The 14,925-nt window shown below is 42.4% G+C and overlaps 1 protein-coding gene across 2 annotated transcripts in view; it reads left to right on the top strand.

Moving 5' to 3' along the window:
• Nucleotides 1–3,122: 3,122 nt before the first annotated feature.
• The window catches only part of LOC129822175 (myotubularin-related protein 4-like), a 145,118-nt gene continuing 133,315 nt past the window's right edge, over nucleotides 3,123–14,925 (top strand). For both annotated transcript variants that reach the window (XM_055880243.1, XM_055880251.1), the window contains exon 1: nucleotides 3,123–3,237. The gene's annotated coding sequence lies outside the window, so the exon portion shown is untranslated. The remainder of the gene's footprint in view (nucleotides 3,238–14,925) is intronic.

The raw sequence follows: 14,925 nt of genomic DNA on the forward strand, positions 1-14,925 counted from the left end.
AGTTGATAGGCTTGAAGTCATAAACTTCACTTTCGTACGTTAGCTGTTGGCAAACGTACGAAAGTGCTGTTTGAATGAATGCTTACGAGCCTGCTGCTGCCTACTATCGCTCAGTCAGACTGCTCTATCAAATCATAGACTTAATGATAACATAAAAACACATAGAAATACGAGCCTTTTCTCAGTAAAATGGTTGAATCCGGAAACTATCATTTCGAAAACAAAACGTTTATTCTTTCAGTGAAATACAGAACCGTTCCGTATTTTATCTAACGGATGGCATCCCTAAGTGTAAATATTGCTGTTACATTGTACAACCTTCAATGTTATGTCATAATTATGTACAATTCTGGCAAATTAATTGCGGCCTTTGTTAGGAATAAATGGACTTCACACAGTTCGCAATGAGCCAGGCGGCCCAAACTGCTACATATACCCTGACTGCTTGCACAGAACGCAAGAGAAGTGACACAATTTCCATAATTATAAGAAATTCATGTTAGCAGGCAATATTAACTAAATATGCAGGATTAAAAATATATACTTGATTTTAGAGAAAGGCATTTATGTTTATGGTTCGGTACATTGGTGCAACGACAGTGCTTTTTTCGCAAATGTGCTTGTTAAATCATCACCCGTTTGTCGAAGTAGGCTGTGATTTGATGAGAAATTAACAGGCCCGCATCGATTATATGCAACGCAGGACACGCTAGATAAACCAGTAATATCATCAACCATGTGTAGTTAACTAGTGATTATGTTAAGATTGACTGTTTTTTATAAGATAAGTTTAATGCTAGCTAGCATCTTACCTTGGCTTCTTGCTGCCCTCGCGTAACAGGTAGTCAGCCTGCCAAGCAGGCTCCTCGCGGAGTGCAATGTAAAGCAGGTGGTTAGAGCGTTGGACTAGTAACCGGAAGATTGCAAAAACGAATCCCCGAGCTGACAAGATAAAAATCTGTCGTTCTGCCCCTGAACAAGGCAGTTAACCCACCGTTCCAAGGCCGTCATTGAAAATAGGAATGTGTTCTTAACTGACTTGCCTAGTCAAAGAAAGGTGTAAAAAAATGTTTTAAATCGGTGTCCAAAAATACTGATTATGAAGTGTTATGAAAACTTGAAATCGGCCCTAATTAATCCGATTTAATCGGTCGACCTCTTGTCTGAAGGGCTGCCAGTCAGATGTAATATCAGTCAATCTATCCGTAGCCCAAGCTAAGTTTATTTCCTTAAATTTTTCATACAATTCATGTTTGAAGCAACTATTCATAGTTAAAAAAAAATACTGAGCATGCTTATCTGCAACAGTGTTACACAGAGCTGTAAAACAATTTAGGGCCTGATCCGAGTTGTAAGTCTTGGTAGAATATTTGATGCGCAATTCAGTAATAATGCACTAACCAGTTAGTCCGTTTTTAAAGGCGTTCACCCAAAAACTTCCCAATTAGCTAAGTGTTGACTGCATAGTAGGCCTACCTGGCAGAATGATATATCATGATAATTTGTATCCATTGGGTGTGCATTTGTTTTGCAAACTCTGCCATTACATGTACACTAACATTACATTGCACAGTACAGGAACACCGCTAGCCAACGGTCTCTTGCTAGGTGTGCAATTGAAATAAAGGGCAACTCTATAATGCATGCATCAGGTTTTCTGTGAGATCTTGGACCTGCCCAGTACTTCTTTCATTTGGGCCAGTACAATGGTTCCTCCTTTAAAATTAGAATTAGAATTCTAAGGCATGTTATTTGTCAGCCATTGTTACCTTTTAATGCTAGTTATTGCTAGTTTGACCACCAGAGGGCATCTTTGAAAAGCATTTGATAGCCTTTAATATTGGCTGTACTAGAGAATTTGAAAACCTTTTTTTGTAAGAACATTGCATATGGGATTGATTTTAAGGAATGTAGCTTAATTTAATTTGAGTTAATATTATGGTGTTTCTATTCCAAGAAAAACTAAAACAAAATCCTCTGCGTTTCCGTTAGGATGGAATGGAAAATATGGCGCTGTACAACGTGACGCTCTGGAGTAGGCTACAGTACTAAGAGCATAACATTTCCACATCCCAATTGTAGTCTAACCAATACCCAAACAGAGATTAAGTGAAAATACAAATCTCATTGATTTATCAAGACCAGTCCCCATGCTTGTCTCAGAGTAGTGCGAAACGGTGCTGAAATAGTTGACCATACAGGGGTAGACTAACACTTCAAATCCGATTGCTTATAACTATAATATGCTTTTTAAATAAATAAGACCTACGCCACTTAACGGCACATTACTCAACACTAGTGAGACGCATGTCGGCAACGGTAGGCCTACAGTATATCTAAAAATATATTTTTCAATACGTGACTCTCCTCCAATAATTACATTCAGCGGATTGGAGGACTCTAAATTAAAATCTAAGTGGCATTTTTCGTTAAGGCAAATCTGATTTGTGAGAATATCTAAGGGGCTTTTTATATAAATCTAAACTAATAATTGTGTGCCGCCCTATTGGACATCCAATCACGGTCGGATGTGATACAGCCTAGACTCATCATTGACTCATCATTCAGTTAGAAACTGATAATTGTTCAATTTCAATTATTTGGTTTATGTCACTCATTCATTGTCAGTTAGAGAGACAGTAGCGCCATGGGAGCCAAAAGCATAATCAGTGCTCTAACTCCCCCTTGCGCTGGTCTGGAGCAATGAAGTAGTGACGCAGTGTACTGAACAAAACCACAAATTACCTCTATGTCCCGCAGCATATTCGCAAAACTTTTAGTTGAGCAACCCCTGTAGATTTCAGTTGGCAACAGCCCTGGCTGTTATTGGGTTACTTTCTAAGATAAGGCTCGAAATTGTATAGCAAAGAAACCCTTTAGCTGCTGAAATGAGAGCTACTGGGTTTGTTTAGTTGAAAAGGAGCCTGAGAGGCTGAGACGAGGGTGGTACAGTAGGTGAAACGTAGACGGGCCCTATAGAGAGCCTCCCTTCACACTGTCAGAAAGAGCGCAGGAGAGAGGGGGAGGGAGAAAAGAAAATGTGGAATTGAGGATGGGGGGCACAGAGGGAAAGAGGGAGGGTGTGAGTGAAAGAGAGGGAGGGACGTCATGCTCTGGATTACAACCAGGGTGTGTTGGGGCGACTGAGAATGCTGCACGCTACTGTTTGCAGGAAAATGAGTTTTACTTCCAACTTTACATTGGGGAAAACGTTTTTCACAAAACAGCTTCACTCAGGTAAGAAATGCTCTGGATTTAGAATATGATTTTGTAGTAAAACGTATTTTCTGTTAGTTTGAAGACAGTGTGCAGAAGGGGGTGTGTCAGTCAGATGTATGGGGAAGTGAGAGGAACATGCAAAAACTGCTCAGTGAAATATAGGAAGGAAAGAGTAGATTAACTACCACTACTACAGACAGGGTAAACAACTGTTAATGTTATACTCTCTGTTATGTTTTGTGTAATATACTGTCTTCTCTCACACTGTACTTTTTGAACTTGGGAGTTGGCGTGCTCTGTGTGTAAGCCCTACACCCCCACGGCCAACCCAGTTTACTGTGTGGGTGTGTTAATTAAAGTTTTGTGTTCCTTGCATGCTTTTTCTTAACATATTATTGAACGTCTTGTGGTAGAGGATGCATGTGAAGTTTTGAAGAACTAATGTTGAGTTTGCATGCTACTTCAAGTTTTGTCACATGTACAAGCAGTGGTGGAAAAAGTGCCCCGTTGTCATACTTGAGTAAAAGTAAAGATACCTTAATAGAAAATTACTCAAGTGAAAGACACCCAGTAAAATACTACTTGAGTAAAAGTCAAAGTATTTAGTTCTAAATATACTTAAGTATCAAAAGTAAAAGTATGATTCATTTCAAATTCCTTATATTAAGCAAACCAGTAGGCACAATTTTCTTATTTTCTTATTCATGGATAGCCATGGAAACATTTCAAAACTAATTTACAAATAAAGCATTTGTGTTTAGGAGTCCACCAGATCAGAGGCAGTAGGGATGACCAGGGATGTAATCTTGATAAGTTTGTGAATTGGACCATTTTGTGTCCTGCAAAGTGTTCTTAATGTAACAAGTACTTTCGGGTGTCAGGGAAAATGTATGGAGAAAAAATTATTTTCTTTTCTTTAGGAATGTAGTAGTAAAGTAAAAGTTGTAAAAATATAAATAGTAAAGTACAGATACCCCAAATTGCACAAGTACAGTGAAATGCCTTTCTTGCAAGCTCAAAACCCAGAAATGCTGTAATCAATGAAGCACTAAAAATAACACAGCATAGAACAAATAAAATTAAGAACGCGAGAAAGTAAGAAGCTACATGAGTAGGTCATTTTGCAGGGCTCTGGCAGTGCTCCTCCTTGCACAAAGGCGGAGGTAGCGGTCCTGCTGCTGGGTTGTTGCCCTCCTATGGCCTCCTCCACGTCTCCTGATGTACTGGCCTGTCTCCTGGTAGCGCCTCCATGCTCTGGACACTACGCTGACAGACACAGCAAACCTTCTTGCCACAGCTCGCATTGATGTGCCATCCTGGATGAGCTGCACTACCTGAGCCCCTTGTGTGGGTTGTAGACTCCATCTCATGCTACCACTAGAGTGAAAGCACCGCGAGCATTCAAAAGTGACCAAAACATCAGCCAGGAAGCAGAGGAACTGAGAAGTGGTCTGTGGTCACCACCTGCAGAACCACTCCTTTATTGGGGGTGTCTTGCTAATTGCCTATAATTTCCACCTTTTGTCTATTCCATTTGCACAACAGCATGTGGAATTTATTGTCAATCAGTGTTGCTTCCTAAGTGGACAGTTTGATTTCACAGAAGTGTGATTGACTTGGAGTTACATTGTGTTGTTTAAGTGTTCCCTTTATTTTTTTGAGCAGTGTATTTGATTTGTTTAACACTTTTTGGGGGTGGGATTACTACATGGTTCAATATGTTATTGTTCTACATTGTAAAAATAAAGAGACCCTGGAATGAATAGGTGTCCAAACCTTTGACTGGTACTATATGTACAGAGTCACTTCCAATACCCATTTTTACAATTTGCAGGGATTTTTTTATTTATTTCACCTTTATTTAACCAGGTAGGCTAGTTGAGAACAAGTTCTCATTTGCAACTGCGACCTGGCCAAGATAAAGCATAGCAGTGTGAACAGACAACAACACAGAGTTACACATGGAGTAAATAATAAACAAGTCAATAACATGGTAGAAAAAGAGAATCTATATACAATGTGTGCAAAAGGCATGAGGTAGGCAATAAATCGAATAATTACAATTTAGCAGATTAACACTGGAGTGATAAATCATCAGATGATCATGTGCAAGAAGAGATACTGGTGTGCAAAAGAGCAGAAAAGTAAATAAATAAAAGCAGTATGGGGGTGAGGTAGGTAAATTGGGTGGGTAGTTTACAGATGGACTATGTACAGCTGCAGCGATCGGTTAGCTGCTCGGATAGCAGATTTTTAAAGTTGTTGAGGGAGATAAAAGTCTCCAACTTCAGAGATTTTTGCAATTCGTTCCAGTCGCAGGCAGCAGAGAACTGGAAGGAAAGGCGTCCAAATGAGGTTTTGGCTTTAGGGATGATCAGTGAGATACACCTGCTGGAGCGCGTGCTACGGGTGGGTGTAGCCATCGTGACCAGTGAACTGAGATAAGGCGGCACTTTACCTAGCATAGCCTTGTAGATGACCTGGAGCCAGTGGGTCTGACGACGAACATGTAGCGAGGGCCAGCCGACTAGGGCATACAGGTCGCAGTGGTGGGTCGTATAAGGTGCTTTAGTAACAAAACGGATGGCACTGTGATAAACTGCATCCAGTTTGCTGAGTAGAGTATTGGAAGCTATTTTGTAGATGACATCGCCGAAGTCGAGGATCGGTAGGATAGTCAGTTTTACTAGGGTAAGTTTGGCGGCGTGAGTGAAGGAGGCTTTGTTCCGGAATAGAAAACCGACTCTAGATTTGATTTTGGATTGGAGATGTTTGATATGAGTCTGGAAGGAGAGTTTGCAGTCTAGCCAGACACCTAGGTACTTATAGATGTCCACATATTCTAGGTCGGAACCGTCCAGGGTGGTGATGCTAGTCGGGCGTGCGGGTGCAGGCAGCGAACGGTTGAAAAGCATGCATTTGGTTTTACTAGCGTTTAAGAGCAGTTGGAGGCCACGGAAGGAGTGTTGTATGGCGTTGAAGCTCGTTTGGAGGTTAGATAGCACAGTGTCCAGGGAAGGGCCGGAAGTATACAGAATGGTGTCGTCTGCGTAGAGGTGGATCAGGGAATCGCCCGCAGCAAGAGCAACATCATTGATGTATACAGAGAAAAGAGTCGGCCCAAGAATTGAACCCTGTGGTACCCCCATAGAGACTGCCAGAGGACCGGACAACATGCCCTCCGATTTGACACACTGAACTCTGTCTGCAAAGTAGTTGGTGAACCAGGCAAGGCAGTCATTAGAAAAACCGAGGTTATTGAGTCTGCCGATAAGAATATGGTGATTGACAGAGTCGAAAGCCTTGGCCAGGTCGATGAAGACGGCTGCACAGTAATGTCTTTTATCGATGGCGGTTATGATATCGTTTAGTACCTTGAGCGTGGCTGAGGTGCACCCGTGACCGGCTCGGAAACCGGATTGCACAGCGGAGAAGGTACGGTGGGATTCGAGATGGTCAGTGATCTGTTTGTTGACTTGGCTTTCGAAGACCTTAGCTAGGCAGGGCAGGATGGATATAGGTCTGTAACAGTTTGGGTCCAGGGTGTCTCCCCCTTTGAAGAGGGGGATGACAGCGGCAGCTTTCCAATCCTTGGGGATCTCAGATGATACGAAGGAGAGGTTGAACAGGCTGGTAATAGGGGGTGCGACAATGGCGGCGGACAGTTTCAGAAATAGGGGGTCCAGATTGTCAAGCCCAGCTGATTTGTATGGGTCCAGGTTTTCCAGCTCTTTCAGAACATCTGCTATCTGGATATGGGTAAAGGAGAAGTGATGGAGGTAGCTACTGTATGTATTGGGGTAAGGTGACTAGGCATCAGGATATATGATAAACAGGGTAGCAGCAGTGTAAATTATGGTTAGTGTGCATAGACAGAACAAAAATAAACTATAATTTGTGTAGCCATTTTGTTAGCTATTTAGCAGTCTCATTGCTTGGAGATAGAAGCTGTGCAGGAGCCTGTTGTTGTCACACTTGATGCCACTTGCTGTGTGGAAGCAAAGAGAACAGTCTGTGACTTGGGTGGCTGGAGTCTAGAACCATTTTTCCAGTCTGCCTTTCACACCCCCTGATATAGAGGTGATGTACCGGGCTGTCCGCACCAACCTCTATAGCGCCATGCGATTGGGGGAAATGCTGTTGCCATACCAAGCAGTGATGCAGCCAGTCAAGATGCTCTCAATTGTGTAGCTGTAGAACATGTTGAGGACTTTTTGCCAACCCTTTTCAACTTCCTGATGGGGAAGAGGCATTGTCGCGCCTTCACGACTGCGCGTGATGGATCATTTTAAGTTCTTAGTTATTTGGACACCGAGGAACTTGACGCTCTTGACCCACCTCACTGCAGCCCTGTCGATGTGGATAATCAATCAAATAAATCATATACATTCAACTGTGATACTTGAAAAGTGTAAGTTCATATCAACGCCAAGTATTGGACCTGCACCAATTACTGAACTGCCTTGGACCTTGTCACTGGAACCCATCTACCACTAAAGGCTATAGTTTGTTATCCCAACCAGAACAATTGCCCTTTATCTGTGTGGAGTATTGTTGGGCGTGGTGGATCAGTCTGGTTGTGGAATTCATTCTCCCTCTTCCTTTCTCTGCCTCCTTTGTCAATATCCTCCAGTTATCTCTCTCTGGCTGGCCTACTGCTGACTGGGTGGGTGTGCTTACTGTGGCTGCCTTCCAAATGGCACCCTATTCCTATATATGGAATAGGGTGCCATTTCGGACACAGCCTCTGGTTTCTATGGCCTGTCGTGGATTAGGGTCCCAGTAACAACTGTTGAATGTTGAGTTTCCCTTTTAATCACTATTCACCCTATTAGAAGGCTTGTCTCCTGGGTAAAGAGGCTGATGAGGACTGAGTCAGTAGCTTTGCGTGAGTCTGAAAGGGTTGTCTGGTCTGGAGAGGGCTTTACCATCTATAGCAGCCAGGTTAACTTGTATATCCATTCTACAGTACAGCCTTATTCTAAAATGTATTAAATACATTTTTTCCCTCATCAATCTAAAATACCCCATAATGACAAAGCGAAAACAGGTTTTTAGAAATGTTTGCAAATGTATAAAAAATGTAAAATACCTTATTTACATAAGTATTCAGACTCTTTGCTATGAGACTCGAAATTGAGCTGAGGTGCATCCTGTTAACATTGACCATCCTTGATGTTTCTACAACTTGATTTGGAGTCCACCTGTGGTAAATTCAATTGATTGGACATGATTTGGAAAGGCACACACCTGCCTTACAAGCATTTTGCTACACTTGCAATAACATCTGCTGATGTATGTGACCAACAAAATATGTAAGGTCCCACAGTTGACCGTGCTTGTCAGAGAAAACGCCAAGCCATGAGGTTGAGGGAATTGTCCATAGAGCTCCGAGAGGATTGTGTCGAGGCACAGATCTGGGGAAGAGTACCAAAAAATGTCTGAATATTGAAGGCCTCCGTCATTCTTAAATGGAAAAAGTTTGGATCCACCGATACTATTTCTAGAGCTGGCTGCCTGGCCAAACTGAGCAATCGTTTGAGAACCCGATGGTCTCAATGACAGAGCTCCTGAGTTCCTTTGTGGACACGGGAGAACCTTCCAGAAGGACAACTATCTCTGCAGCACTCCGCCAATCAGGCCTTCATGGTTGTGTCCAGACGGAAGCCACTCCTGGGTAAAAGGCACTTGACAGCCCACTTGGAGTTTGCCAAAAGGCACCTAAAGGACTGTCAGACCATGAGAAACAAGATTCTCTGGTCTGATGAAACCAAGATTGAACTATTTTTAGCCTGAATGCCAAGCGTGACTTCTGGAGGAAATCTGGCATCATCCCTACGGTGAAGCGTGGTGGCAACAGCACGCTGTGGGGATGTTTTTCAGCGGCAGGGCCTGGGAGACTAGTCAGGATCAAGGGAAAGATGAACGGAGCAAAGTCGAGATCCTTGATGAAAACCTGCTCACGACCTCAGACTGGGGTGAAGGGTCACCTTTCAACAGGACAACAACTCTAAGCACACAGCCAAGACAATGCAGGAGTGGCCTGGACTTGAACCCGATCGAACATCACTGGAGAGACCTGAAAATAGCTGTGCAGCAATGCTTCCCATCCAACCTGACAGAGCTTGAGAGGATCTGCAGAGAAAAATGGGAGAAACCCCCCAAATATAGGTGTGTCAAGCTTGTCGTGTCATACCCAAGAAGACTCGAGGCTGTTATCGCTGCCAAAGGTGCTTCAACAAAGTACTGAGTAAAGGGTCTGAATACTTATGTAAATGTCATTTTTCATTTTTTATTGGAAATAAATTAGAAAAAAAATTCTAAACCGGGTTTTTGTTTTGTCATTATGTGTTATTGTGTGTAGATTGCTGGGGGGAAAAACAATTTAAACAATTTTAGAATAAGGTTTTAACATAAGGGGTCTGAATACTTTCAGAACTGTTTGTGGGTTCTTGCAAGTAGGACCTATGTGTGGGTCTTGTAGTGCAGAGCGATTTTTAATTTTGGGGGGGGGGGGGTTCAGTTATTAAACAACTAATTGACCAACGGTTGTTTCTCTAGAGGGAAATCAAATCATTCACGATAGTCCTTAATTTCTATATGGGATGCTGGGTTGAAGGGAGTTGTAGTTTTCATTTAAACAATTATTCAACCTAAACTCAAAACAAAAGAAGCATCCCTTTTTCAGGACCCTGTCTTTTAAAGATAATTCGTAAAAATCCCCAAATAACTTAACAGATCTTTATTGTAAAGGGTTTAAACACTGTTTCCCATACTTAATACTTAATGAACATGCACCTGTGGAATGGTTGTTAAGACACTAACAGCTTACAGACGGTAGGCAATTAAGGTCACAGTTACGAAAACTTAGGACACTAAAGAGGCCTTTCTACGGACTCTGAAAAACACTGAAAGAAAGATGCCCAGGGTCCCTGCTCATCTGCGTAAACGTGCCTTAGGAATTCTTCAAGGAGGCATGAGGATTTGTTATCGGAATTTCATAATTCCTTTATGTGCTCATTAATTAATATCACTCTGTCTGTTTCTAAGAATTTGTAAGATTCTTATTAACATAAAATAGACAGGGAACAGTCTTATCTATTTTTAATAATAGTATTTATTCTCGGAGCACGCTCCCATTTAACCACAAACAACAGTTTATATACAAAATAAAGCTCCTCCTCTTGACCAAGATAAAACAGGTTCAAAAGTTAATTCCAACTCACCAGCGCACACACATGACACACAATATCACTAGATCATTAACTCTAGAAGGTTCACTATAATTTATTACCACTTTAGCAGACAACTCGAGATAATGGAAGACCTAAGAAGTTACTCACTGCCTTATCTAAACATCACAGGGCTAAGTTGAGTCGGTTCAACCATAGTTTAACGATCCTTTTGGCTTACTTTATAACCCACACCACATACCTCTCCAACTAAGTTGGAATGGTGTTTGTTATGTTTGAATTACTCCTTGTTCATGCTACATAATCCCTTCCTTATGAATTAACATTATTAATCAGATATAATAATAATAAAGGGTAGAGTTCAATTAGTTATAGTTTCATCTAAATGTAAACATTGTTTAGTCATTATTCATAAAATTCCTAACAGGATTGCAGATGTGGCCAGGGCAATACATTGCAATGTCCGTACTGTGAGACCCCTAATACGGCGCTACAGGGAGACAGGATGGACAGCTGATCGTCCTCGCAGTGGCAGACCACCTGTAACAACATCTGCACAGGACCGGTACATCCGAACATCACACCTGAGGGACAGGTACAGGATTGGAACAACAACTGCCCGAGTTACACCAGGAACGCACAATCCCTCCATCCATGCTCAGGCTGTCCACAATAGGCTGAGAGCGGCTGGACTGAGGGCTTGTAGGCCTGTTGTAAGGCAGGTCCTCACCACACATCACCAGCAACAATGTCACAAACCCACCGTCGCTGGACCAGACGGGACTGGCAAAAAGTGCTCGTCACTGACGAGTCGCGGTTTTGTCTCACCAGGGGTGATGGTCGGATCCGCATTAATTGTCGAAGGAATGAGTGTTACACCGAGGCCTGTACTCTGGAGCGGGATCGATTTGGAGGTGGAGGGTCCGTCATGGTCTGGGGCGGTGTGTCACAGCATCATCGGACTGAGCTTGTTGCCATTGCAGGCAATCTCAACGCTGTGCGTTACAGGGAAGACATTCTCCTCCCTCATGTGGTACCCTTCCTGCAGGCTCATCCTGACATGACCCTCCATCCAGCATGACAATGCCACCTGCCATACTGCTCGTTCTGTGCGTGATTTCCTGCAAGACAGGAATGTCAATGTTCTGCCATGGCCAGCGAAGATCCCGGATCTCAATCCAATTGAGCATGTCTGGGACCTGTTGGATCGGAGGGTGAGGGCTAGGGCCATTCCCCCCAGAAATGTCTGGGAACTTGGTGGAAGAGGTGGGGTAACATCTCACAGCAAGAACTGGCAAATCTGGTGCAGTCCATGAGGAGGAGATGCACTGCAGTACTTAATGCATCTGGTGACCAGATCCTGACTGTTACTTTGATTTTGCACCCCCCCCCCCCCCCCCCTTTGTTCAGGGACACATTATTCAATTTCTGTTAGTCACATGTCTGTGGGACTTGTTCAGTTTGTCTCAATTGTTGAATCTTATGTTTATAAAAATAGTTACATTTTAATTTTGAAAATAAACGCAGTTGACAGTGAGAGGACATTTTCTTTGTTGCTGAGTTTAGTTCAGCGCAGGAACGCGGTAATTAAGTACAATGACTAATCCACTGTGCCTGTTTTTTTCCCAGCTTGGACAGAGACTGATACACTTTTACACTTGCTACATTAGGTTAGGTGCACACAGACCTCATAGACTACATGAGAGGAATATACACAACACAACAATGAGACGGATAGAGACCATTCGTGAAAATCTACCTTATCTACTTTGAAGAACTATTAAAATGATTTTGTAAGACCAGCTTTGCAGTGTACATATGCAGGCTAGCCTAACAAAAATAGGATGGCTAAAGACAGTACAGTATGGGAGAGCACAGAGATAACGTTAGATGCTCTTGACTGGCTGGCTGCTGCTGCCTGAGATGATGACTTTAAGGGATGAAAAATAACTAAGAATATACAAACAACTTTAATATGTTATTATTTCATAGTGTTTTTTCTATTGAAGTTTACCAATGTGGACCTGATGGAGACAATGGAATATTTTCAATGTTTTGGCAATTGAATGTTCACTATTTTTGGTTTTGGAATTTCATAATGATTTTAGTGTTTAAAATAACTAATCGAATTAGGCTTTTTTAAAATTTATTATATATATATATATATATATATATATATATATATATATATATATATATATATATACTGAAACCGAACCAACCTCAAAAGCACTAATCACTCAGCACTAGGTTCCTGCTCTACCGTTTTAGTCGGCTATGTTGTCTTGAGCACTTAAGGCCATTTCTCAAGGCCAGCGAAGTATAAATGCATGAAATGCCAAAAGCCACGTACAGCTGAATTGTGAGCACTTAGATAGACATTCTCCTGTATACTTCTTGTAAAAGTAGGCCCAGCCAGGGCTTTCTCAAGATTCTTTAGCACCTTTGCATGTTTTGCCACACCATGTTAGTTTTCACTCTCAAATACAGAACTGTTAATGACTTTGGTCATTTCCATGTGAATTTTCGCAATTGAATTGGCTACAATGGGAAAACGTAGTCACAAACAAAAGTTGGGTCACTTGCTATTTACTGTCCTCTCTTCCACTGGCATGTTCAGCTCATAACTGTTTACTTTCTGTCATCTGGTGGTCAAAGCAAGAGTGAAAAGTCTCTCTCTAATTAATGCCACCTCTCCTGGCTCTTACTGACACCTACCCATGAGCCCCCTCTTTCCATTTACTGTAACTAGCATCCTCACCCACTGAGCACCGACTGACACCGGACGTCCGTGGACGTTGAGAAGTAGTTGAGATTGGGACTGTCTAACCTGGCCTTGATTTCGATGTCCACAGACATAGTTTTTTGGTCCGGTCCAGACCAGTCATGATTTCAACGTCCACATACTTTTGGATCGGCCCTCATTTGGCCCAAACAAATCTGAACCAATCAGACTGTTTTCACAAGTTTGGACAGAAAAGTACACTACATTACAGTAGAGTTCAGTACAGTAAAGAAAGTACTAGGGCTGGCACAATTACCGTATAACCAACGGTTATGGATTAAGTTCGTCATAACCGTAAAAAAAAAAGTGTGGAACGAACTGCTCACTGAAGACAGGACCGCCTGGCATTTGTGTGGTTGACTCCGTTTCTGCTGTAACATGGACTCCTAAGAAAAAACGTCATAGTTTAATATAGAATGTTCCTTCAAATGATTTTATCTAATGTGACTCATGCAACGGTATGTATTTTTTTGTCTATATTACAGAATATACACTGCTCAAAAAAATAAAGGGAACACTTAAACAACACAATGTAACTCCAAGTCAATCACACTTCTGTGAAATCAAACTGTCCAATTAGGAAGCAATGCTGATTTACAATTAATTTCACATGCTGTTGTGCAAATGGAATAGACAAAAGGTGGAAATTATAGGCAATTAGCAAGACACCCCCAAAAAATGAATGGTTCTGCAGGTGGTGACCACAGACCACTTCTCAGTTCCTATGCTTCCTGGCTGATGTTTTGGTCACTTTTGAATGCTGGCGGTGCTTTCACTCTAGTGTTAGCATGAGACGGTGTCTACACCCCACACAAGTGGCTCAGGTAGTGCAGTTCATCCAGGATGGCACATCAATGCGAGCTGTGGCAAAAAGGTTTGCTGTGTCTGTCAGCGTAGTGTCCAGAGCATGGAGGCGCTACCAGGAGACAGGCCAGTACATCAGGAGACGTGGAGGAGGCCGTAGGAGGGCAACAACCCAGCAGCAGGACCGCTACCTCCGCCTTTGTGCAAGGAGGTGCACTGCCAGAGCCCTGCAAAATGACCTCCAGCAGGCCACAAAGCATTTCAATAAACAGGTGTGCCTTGTTAAAAGTTAATTTGTGGAATTGCTTTCCTCAATGCGTTTGAGCCAAACAGTTGTGTTGTGACAAGGTAGGGGTGGTATACAGAAGATAGCTCTATTTGGTAAAAGACCAAGTCCATATTATGGCAAACACAGCTCAAATAAGCAAAGGGAAACGACAGTCCATTTACTTTTAGACACGGAGGTCAGTCAATCAAAATGTCAAAAACTTTGAAAGTTTCTTCAAGTGCAGTCGCAAAACCATCAAACTCTATGATGAAACTGGCTCATGAGGACCGCCACAGGAAAGGAAGACCCAGAGTTACCTCTGCTGCAGAGGATAAGTTCATTAGAGTTCACTGCACCTCAGATTGCAGCCCAAATAAATGCTTCAGAGTTCAGGTAACAGACACATCTCAACATCAACTGTTCAGAGGAGACTGTGTGAATCAGGTCTTCATGGTCGAATTTCTGCAAAGAAATCACTACTAAAGGACACCAATAAGAGACTTGCTTGGGTCAAGTACACGAGAATGGACATTAGACCGGTGGAAATCTGTCCTTTGGTCTGATGAGTCCAAATTGGAGATTTTTGTTTCCAACCGCCGTGTCTTTGTGAGACGCAGAATATGTGAACAGATGGACTCCGCATGTGGTTCCTACCG

Source organism: Salvelinus fontinalis, chromosome 2, assembly GCF_029448725.1.
Source record: "Salvelinus fontinalis isolate EN_2023a chromosome 2, ASM2944872v1, whole genome shotgun sequence".
Classification (NCBI taxonomy): domain Eukaryota; kingdom Metazoa; phylum Chordata; class Actinopteri; order Salmoniformes; family Salmonidae; genus Salvelinus; species Salvelinus fontinalis.